Here is a 10,214-nt window from a genome sequence, read left to right as displayed (position 1 = left end):
CAAAAACTGAAAATGGAACTGAATCAAACTGATAATTTTTTGTTCGATTCATTTAATTTTACTTCCTAAATCGATTTGGTTTATTCGGTTTACATGTATAATTTGATTTATTTAATTTTTGAGATAAAAAATTTTAACTGACCGAATGCAGACCCTAATCTATTGCAGGTGATAGCATGGCTAACAGATTTTCCATTATTCAAGACCATAAATTCTCATAGTTTCTATCCACTCAAAGCTACAAAATTGCTTGCAAAAACCAGGTCGGACTTCTCACTCTCCATTCTATCCTTATTTCACTAAATATCATAATATTTCTGTCTATAGGCTTCTCGGAGGTGACAAAAAATGGTCGAATATCATACGTGGGCATACAAAAGTAGAAAGGAAGCTCCAAGCAGCGTTTGGTGACATCAAGGATCTCCTCCAATTCGTCCCATACAAGATGAGCCAATGGACAACAACCATTTATCCTGAAAACCGAACGATGGGCTACAGCCTACACCTACATGTGCTTCAAAGGCGTTTGTTGGTTTTTATGATCTTAACCCTTATTGTTTTATACAAAAAAAGGTAATTTTAATTTTTAATTTTTAAATTTTAAATTTACTTTAATTAAAAATAATTAGTTTTGAAGATAAAAAGGTGAAGATTAAAAAAAAAATTTTTGGTTATTTAATCTCAGGTCCTTGGAGCATTATTTAAAATAAAAATTATTGACAAAAACTAACACATATCAATAATTAACATTGCTAGTTAAATGTACCGCATTGATAAATGACAATAAAGTTTGGTACCAAAATTATTTTTTTGAAAGTTTAGGTACCACATTAGAAGAGTTGACAAAGCCCAAATACCAAATATGATATTATCCAATAAAAACTAATAGTAAAAGTACCATAGAGGTCCTTGTAATGGGAGTTTGATTACATTTTGATCCATTTATTCAAAAAATGGCAAACTAATCTCTATATGTTAGGTTAAAGCCTAAACCGATTCTTTTTGTTAAAAATTTCATCCATTTCTATTCTTAAAAATTGATGTAGCTGACGGAATATCAGAAAGTTACATTTGACGTGCCACGTGTACTTCATGTTGATATACATGAATTGATTTCTAACAGTTGAAATTGATAAAATTTTTAATAGAATGACCAACTTGGACTTTGATCTAATGTGCAAGGTTAATTTACCCAGTTTTTCGTAAAAATGATAAAATGCAATCTGATTCCTAATATAAAGGCATCCGTGATAAATTACCAATAACTAACATATAATGGAAATTGCTCCACAAATTTTGAACTTTATTATTTTAACCAAATTCCCATTATTTTACAATTTTTTTCAAAAACAATATTTGTTTTTCACTCACGCGTCATAATCTATTTATTTATATTATTAATAAAATATTTACTTAGTTAATGTTACAAGTTAATCATGTACCAATTCGCTTAAAAATGACTAATATACTATTTTATTAAATGACTACTATTACTATTTTGATGACCTTTTATCATTTCATATATTTATATAGTTTTTAAATAAAAATTAAAACTAACCTGTTTAAGAATTGAATATGTGTTTAATAGATTTATATATAAATTATTTATCACTACACTAATAATAATTCTAAAATAAATTTAAAAAATATTAAATTTTAACATAAAATGTTTTCTCTCATCAAGTTTTGGTCACATGGACATACGTGTGTATAAATAATGTCACCAATTGTATTAGTATCATAAGCCAACCTCATATTTAATTATTTAAAAATAAAATTTAAATATTGAATTTTCTTTTCACTAACTTGTTAACTTTTTAACATCTTATAGAAAAATAACAATATCATGATAAACAATTAGAGTGCATTTAATATTCTTAATATGATATATTTACCTCTTTGAAATATCTTTTATTTATAAGTTAGTTTATTTATTTATTTTAATTTCGACGTATTGCATAATCAACTCGACACTAATTCATAATTGATGATAATAAAATGTACAATTGTAACGTATTTAATATTATTTATCAGATGTGTTTATATGATTAATTTTTATATAATATTAAGGGTAGAGGATGAGGTAGTACAGTTCCATCTTTTTTAAATAAATATCTACCTTTTAAGGGTGAGATTAAATAAATTAAATAATAATCATCATAAAAAAAAGGATGATGTAACAAGTTATGAAATGTAACGAAGCAGGACTGACGTCAGCACTAACCAGCCAGAAGTTGAACAAGGCTCGAACAAAATCTAAGGGTTACAACGGTAATTTCAGTTATTACAAGTGTCGGTTACCTGCTTTTGTTTGGCCAAATTTCATGCGAAAGTCCCTGTACTATGCGCATCTTAGCAGATTTAGTCTCATTATTATAATTTGATCCTTTTTAATTATTTTATTTTTTGAAATATGTATTTTCAATCTTGAGGTTAATTTTTTCCTTAATTATGTTAGATAAATTGATATGTTTTTTAAACATGTGATGACGTAATACATATACTTAGCAATTTTATATAGTTGAACAAATTTTTGCACATTTAAAAAAATATAATAACTGTCAATTTATACGAAAAAAAGTTTGTCTGATGGCGCATCACATCATGATATATTTAAGAAAAAATTGATCCAATGTCAAATTACTTGAAGGAATTCAGACAAAAACCTAGATTTTGAACAACAAAACATTTAGAAATGATAAAATTATAGTAGAAAGATTAATATATAAAATAATACATAAATCAGGGACCATTAATGGGAATTTACCTTTTTGTTTTTAAATGTCCGAACCACTGTTCCGAAAATGTTTACCAATTTTTGCAGGTGCGCTTTATTTGGCGGGTACGAAATAAATAATAAATAATATATAAATAAAATAATCAAACAAGGCTAAAATTAAAAAAAGAAAAACTCCGAAAATCAAACCGTACGGTATTTTTGAGAGAGCCAAAGAAACAAAGCTCCCACATAGTGAAAAGGAATCTCTTTTCTATCTTCTTCTTCTTCTTCTTAGCAAATTTCAGCTCTCGATTGAGCTCTTTTCGATCTTTCTAGAACATTCCATTTATCTCCGTGGAGCCTTCCATTTTCTTTTTTTGTTTGATTTTTTTTTCCGGCGAAGTCGGTAAGGTTATTATTGTTCTACGGACCCCCCTCGCCCCCACCCACACAATCAAATCCTGTTTCGATGGAGTTGTACGGTCGTAACCCGACTCGTAATGGGTCTCAATCCGGTTATCAACCCGAATGGAGCCCCGCTGGGCCCGAAACTGGACTGGAAGGTATTTTTTTTCGTTCATTTCAATGTGTATGGATTTTTTCTTTTCCTTTTTCTACTCGCATTGTGACGACGTTTCTCTGGTAAACCTTGTTTTAGGGTTTTTTTTTATTAATAATGCGGAGAGCGAATTAGGGTTTTATTCGTGTTTCTTTGTTGTGGTACAGAATCGATGTGGCAATTGTCGGTGAGGGGCGTCGAATCGTACCCGGAACGGCTCGGGGTGACTGATTGCGTTTACTACATGCGAACGGGGTTTTGTGGTTACGGTAATAGCTGCCGTTACAATCATCCCCGCAACCGTGCCGCGGTAAAATTTTCAATCATTAGTTTATTTAGTTTTGTATGCAATGTTTGATTCAGCATTGAAATGTTATTGATTAATTTGTCTGAGAATTTTACTGTGTAACTGAGTGAACTTAGTATTAAGAACAATGGAAGTGAACAATGCGGTTTAATCATGGTACATTTTGATAATAATAGTGCATAACTGAAGCAACCTTCCCTGCTATGATCTATGTATACCGCAATATCGAAAGAAAACTCTTATATGGTAGTTATTATTGTCATGCCCAAATTGGTTGTAATCTTTTGTCGAGGAAACCTGTAAAATTAAAATGGTCGGCGTGTGCTTGGTGCTCTGGCATGTACCATGGAGCTCAAATCGGTCATTACTCCATAATTTGAGGGAGCATCTACATAAAAGAAGAGGAAAATGTAGAGAGTCACCCTTGCTTGCCTTTATGGAGGCTATCACCTTATACAGAAGGCATATAAGTAGCAGGTAGTTACTAAAATATCCTTAGAGTCCTTATGGGTATAACAATCATTACTGATTATGTTTTCCTGATAATTTCATTCATATAATATATATTTGTTGCTTATCATGTGAAGGGGCTTTTATGCAAATGCCTTTTTTAATGCATTGTTTCCCTTTAAATAGAAACAGGAAACTACAATTTAGAAGTTATGCTTGACATCCTCTGTTCCGAGTTTAAATGATTCGAGTGACTTGCAACTTAAGTCTGTTTCTTTACCGACTTCCCTAACATTGGTCATTCTGTTGGCTCATGTCTTACACTCTATTTCATACCAAACTATCAGATGCCAAGCAAGTTGGTAGATGTTATTTCAGTATATTTTGAGCAAAAGATTTCTTTTTTTATTATGTGGTAAGAGAATCAAGTGAAGTATACCTTGGAATTGTTTTTCTTGGACCTACCTCAAATTAACAGTTGAAACTCAGGTGTTCTTTATTTATTGCAAAGGAAATAGAATAACATGATTCAAATAAGTTATTTGCTACCTTCATTTATAGTTAAAAATGAATTGAGGATAGTCCTTGATAGAATTGGGCTATGTAAGAGAATTTACTTCGGTCATCTGGCCTGTTGTTTTAAACTGAGGCAGGAATTATCTCGTTTTCAGCTTTAAGGTTTTTTCAAGAGTTGAATCCCTTATTTTTATTTGGTTCTGATGCCATTTAGGTTGAGGCTGCAGTAAGAGCAACAGGGGAGTACCCTGAACGACCAGGGGAACCTGTATGTCAGGTAGAAGAGTAAATTAGTTTTTGAAAAATGCAAAATTGTTTTTCTGTGAGTCAACTCTGCTAATTAAAGCTGCAAAGACCTCTCTTTTTAACTTGTTTCTTTTCCTTTTTCTCTTTTTGCACGTGCAGTTTTATTTAAAAACCGGAACCTGTAAATTTGGTGCATCCTGTAAGTTCCATCATCCAAAAGATGGAGGTGGATCCTTTAGCCATGTTTCATTGAACATGCATGGATACCCATTACGACCGGTTTGTATAGTCTCTTTTCTTGCTTTTTCCTCAGTTCTTATTCATATGTTTTTAGGATTCTTAAAACAACTAGGCATCAATTTGATGCACGTCCATTATCAGGGTGAGAAAGAATGCTCCTACTATTTGAAAACGGGGCAGTGCAAATTTGGTATTACTTGTAAATTCCATCATCCTCAACCATCTGGAACATCAATGTCAGCATCTGCACCTCAATTTTATCAGCCGGTGCAGTATGGGGGGGCATCTACCAATGTGAGAGTGGCAAGGCCTCCACCTTTACCTGGTTCATACGTTCAAGGGGGGGCTTATGGTCCTGTACTGTTTTCCCCAGGAGTGGTTCCTATTCCGGGTTGGAGTCACTACTTGGTAGGGTGATCAGCAAGTTGCATTAAAAGATATATCAAGACTATATGCGATTCCTGAATGTTTTTTGGCTTACTTGGTGCAGGCACCTGTAAGCCCAGTGCTTTCTCCTGGTGCACAACCTGCTGCTGGAGCAACTTCTCTCTATGGACTAACGCACCTATCTTCTTCAACACCTTCACTTGCAGGTCCTTATTCCTCATTGCCCTCTTCTACTGGCCTTTCAAGGAGTAACCAGAAGGAACATACATTTCCAGAGAGACCTGGTGAACCTGAATGCCAATACTATTTGAGGACTGGGGACTGTAAATTTGGATCATCTTGTAGGTATCATCATCCTAGAGACAGGGTTGTGCCACAAACAAATTGCGTCCTCAGCCCAATGGGACTTCCTTTACGTCCAGTATGAACATTCTCATTACTTCTTATTATATTGTTTTCTTCTGTTATGATTATTACTCTCATTTAGAGTGGGCATTTAAGAGATCATGACTTAAAGATCTTGCATCATAAATTGGGTTTGGTTAGGCTAATATGTTTTAAGTACCTGTATTATCTTTGATTGTCCTGTTAGTCCAAACTTCCCTATTATCTGCTATGCAGTTAGAAGTTTTTGTTCCTTGGGGAGGAAATAAAGAGACGGCCCTTCAGCCCTAGCCCCTCTTAATTAATTTTACAATTTTCTTTAAGAGAACTTCTACCCCAGTAAAATATAGACTAGGTGTGCTTCATTTAGTGCAGGATTGAGAGGCTTCAGTAATGGTCATCTTTAATGGATTTGAGATTTCTTCATGCACTATCGACTGCTTTATTTCTTACATCCTGCCAAGAATCTATTGTTGAAGGTTTATGCTGGCCTCAAAACTTAGGAATCGAACTATTTCTTTCTAGATGGTTTAGGTTGGTCAAAGCTTCATAATGAATATCGCGTTCAGAGCAGTTTAGTAGAAGAAATGACTATTATTTACAATTGTTGGTAAGTTTGATGATTGATGATATTAGATTTGGTCTTTAGAGAAGGTGTATGATGGAGCATTTTTGTCAGGGCTTCTCAAGGCTATGTTACTTTGACTATTCATTTTCCTTGAAGTGTGGTGTCCAACACTCATTTCCTACACATAGTTGGAAATTGTATAGGGATAAAATCCTCCAAATATATTGGAAAAATATTGAGCATATCCATCTTAGACGCATAGCCATATCTGACACTCATCCCAGAGTCTGAGTAATATAGTCTCAGGGTTTCTAATATTCTTGTTGTCAGAAGAGATGATTAGGAAGATTCCACCAATTTATGGTGGAGATTAGTATGTTTTTTTGTTTCAATTGGAGAAGCTAGGCAACTTAACTCCATCAAGGTTCCCTATGTTTTAAACTACACATAGTTAAGGTTTTATTACTGTTATTTTTAATTTCACTCATGTTTTTGGCTAGATAGACTTGCGGTTGAGTTAATAGCTGCCTTTAGCTTTACATACTAAGGTTCTTAATCCAATGCTTCCTAATCAAGTGCTGCCTTTGATTGGGCACCCTCACAGCCACTCTCTTCAACTTGGCCTGATGAGACAAAATTATGCTATGTGAGGGTGTGATTAAATGGTTTTTACCCACTTTTTCATTTACATTTCTCGTAATGTGAGTCTTGATTAGCTAGGGCTGATCAAGTATGGACTATGGAGTGATAGTAATTCATCAACTTGTAATTTATAGTTTTAGTAACATATGCTTCGGTCATTCACTTTTGCAGGTGATGTTTGTTATCTAGTCCTGAAAGAAGTTTTATGTTTATAGCTCTTCTTGAGTTATGCTATTAAGCAATTCTAGCATGATTATATACTTATTGAGTCAAATTGTAGCGTTTTAATGGATGTAAAGCAATAACAATGCTATTCTGCATTAACATTTGCTAGTTCTGGTTATAGCTATTGCATCCCTTGAATTTCAGATCGATCAAGACTTTAGTGATCATATATCTTGTAATTCTATTATAATAGCAATTATGTACTATCTTGCGCTTTAGTAACTCTACTCTATAATACTGGGAATGATGTTTTTGACACATTACATTTTGCTTCTTAAATTGCATACAGGATTTTGTCCCTTGCAACTTTTCTCAATTTTTTAGAAAATATTTTAATTTGATTTTTTTTATTTCCTGTAAACAGGGGGTGCAGCCTTGTGCTTTCTACTTGCAGAATGGGCACTGCAAGTTTGGGTCCACATGCAAATTTGATCATCCGGTGGGAACAATGAGATTTAGTCCATAGCAGCGTTTCTCATTGATACACCAGTTGCTCCGTGTTCTACTGGGTCTTTACTGGCTACATTGGCCTATCCTGTTCCCCTTTCAGATTTTCAGCTTTCAAGCACGAGACAGGATTGTGAGGTTTGTCACTCAAATCGATGTAAAATGCTAGAGCCATTTTTCATTTTCTTGCCGATGTGATTTCACCATCCTTGATATATTTTCTGTTGATAGATCTCAGTATATTATAGTCAATTGTGCAAAGTTATATTTCTCAGAAGCAAGGGTTGTCAACAAATCTGCCTTACCACACAATCGGACCACTATTTTATGCCTCTCTTGTCTTTATTTACCGTCAAATATAATCTGGAATAAGCTTTTGTAGCAAACAGTGTATGAACTCCTATCTACCGCTCTCTTCCAAATAAATCGAAGCAGAGAGCCGTTATATCAGGTTAGCCTCTGACTGTACTTTCAACTTGATGTTTTATATGCTTTGTTCATTTGCAATGAGGAATTGAAGAATGATTTCCACTTCCCTGTATGTCTTAAATCTTCTCCATGCCTTTTTATCACTTGATTTTACAGATTTCCCTGCTGCTTATTTCTGTTTAGGCAGAATTAGCAATTTATGCATTTGTGCCGTGTGTCGTCCTCGTGTCACTTTCCTGTCACAATCGAGTTTTTGGTATTATACGTTTTATATAAATTTTGACACGTTAATAAAGCATTTTTTCTGTGTTTTTTCGACTCTTAGTTTCTTTTTTTTTTTGCATTGCTCATGTCCAGCATTCATATCAGATGCTCATGTCTAACGATGGTATCTGATGTATATCCGGACATAATTATGGGGCATGATTCTTAAAGGACCTTTCAAAATAATGGGAAAATTTGCAAAGAAATGAGCACACCTTTGTTGGATACATGTATGTATCCTTGCATGCTAAGGAGATGATACTAAACGGCAAAGAATCTTTATTGTACTTGTTTAGTTGGTGACCCAATTTTTTGGGCTTTTTTTTATGGTCACCCAAATAAAAATACTTGCAATTTAATCATTGTCATTAGAGAAATTTTCATTTTAATCACCTAACTATTAAATCTATAATTGTTAATTATATAATTGAGGCTGACTGTGCACGACACATCATTTTTGGCAAATTTTTTTATCTCATGTTACTGTACATCTTCTTTCTCACTTTTTATCAAAATAACTTAAATAATTTAATTAAGTATTAAAATGATCTTTTTTTTAATTAAACACGAAAATGATCTTAAATTTACAGTAAAAGTTGGTGGAGTCAAATTATATGGTGTCACCAATTTGCCATGTCAGTAGAGAGTATAAAAAATTAATTTTTTAATGGAGTTATAGAAATATTGTAATTTTTGAAAAAGGGACTTAAAACAATTTTTATTTTTGGTGGAGCTAAAGACTTGAGACGCTTCTGATTTTTTATTACTTTTTTTAACTTGTCTTTTTTTTAAAGTTTTATATTTTTTCTTATTTTATTTTTTTGTTATTAATTTTAAAAAATTGAAATGTTTTATAATATATATTTTTAAAGTTTTAAATATTATTTTTAAATTATTTTTTAAATTTTAAATGTATATTTTGAAATTATTTCTTATAAATTTTAAAATATATATTTGAAATCATTTTTAAAATATTAAATAATATTTTTAAATACTGAATATATTTTTAATAATATTTAAACATTTAAAATTTTATAAATTTTTTTAAAAGGTTTAAATATCTTAAAAATAATTAAAAATTATAATTTAAAAATTCTGAAAAAATGAGGTACTTTATAAACAATTTTTCAATTTTTAGTGGAGCTAATTTAAATGGCGCCACTAGAATCTATCTTGATACCTTGCTTTTGATTTTTTTAATTTGTTTTTTTTTACTTTTTTTAACTTTTGTCTTTTTCTTTAAAATTTTTAAGTTTTATATTTTTCTTATTCTATTTTGTTTATTTTGTTTATTTATTTTATTTATTTATTATTATTAATTTTAAAAAATTAAAATTATATTTGAAATGTTTTATAATATATATTTTTAAAATTTTAAATATTATTTTTAAAATTTTGAAATTAATTTTTTAAATTTTAAATATTATTTTTAAAAATTAAATATAGTTTTTAATAATATGAAATATTTAAACATTTAAAAGATATGATCTTTCAAATTTATTATTTGTTTTATTTTTAATAATATAAAACATTTAAGCATTTAAAATTTTTAATAAAAATTAAAAATGGTTAAATATATTTAAAAATAATTAAATAATAATAATTTAAAAATTCTATGTAAAATTGATATTTTAAAGATATTTAAACCTTTTAATTTTTTATAAAAATTTTATTTAAAAATTTTAATGTTTAAATATTATTAAAAATATATTTAATATTTAAAAATAATATTTAAAATTTAGAAAAATTAATTTCAAAAATACATTTTAAAATTTATAATAAATAATTTAAAATATATATTTAAAATTTTAAAAATAATTTTAAAATAATG

At 30.7% G+C, this 10,214-nt stretch overlaps 1 pseudogene; it reads left to right on the top strand.

Annotated features, from left to right (window-relative positions):
* Positions 1 to 2,884: 2,884 nt before the first annotated feature.
* Positions 2,885 to 8,225, top strand: LOC108467757 (zinc finger CCCH domain-containing protein 32-like; annotated as a pseudogene).
* The last annotated feature ends 1,989 nt before the right edge of the window (positions 8,226 to 10,214 follow it).

This window comes from Gossypium arboreum, chromosome 8, assembly GCF_025698485.1.
Source record: "Gossypium arboreum isolate Shixiya-1 chromosome 8, ASM2569848v2, whole genome shotgun sequence".
Classification (NCBI taxonomy): Eukaryota; Viridiplantae; Streptophyta; class Magnoliopsida; order Malvales; family Malvaceae; genus Gossypium; species Gossypium arboreum.
The sequence above is the reverse complement of the archived record's forward strand: the minus strand, read 5'-3'. Positions and strand labels throughout refer to the sequence as shown.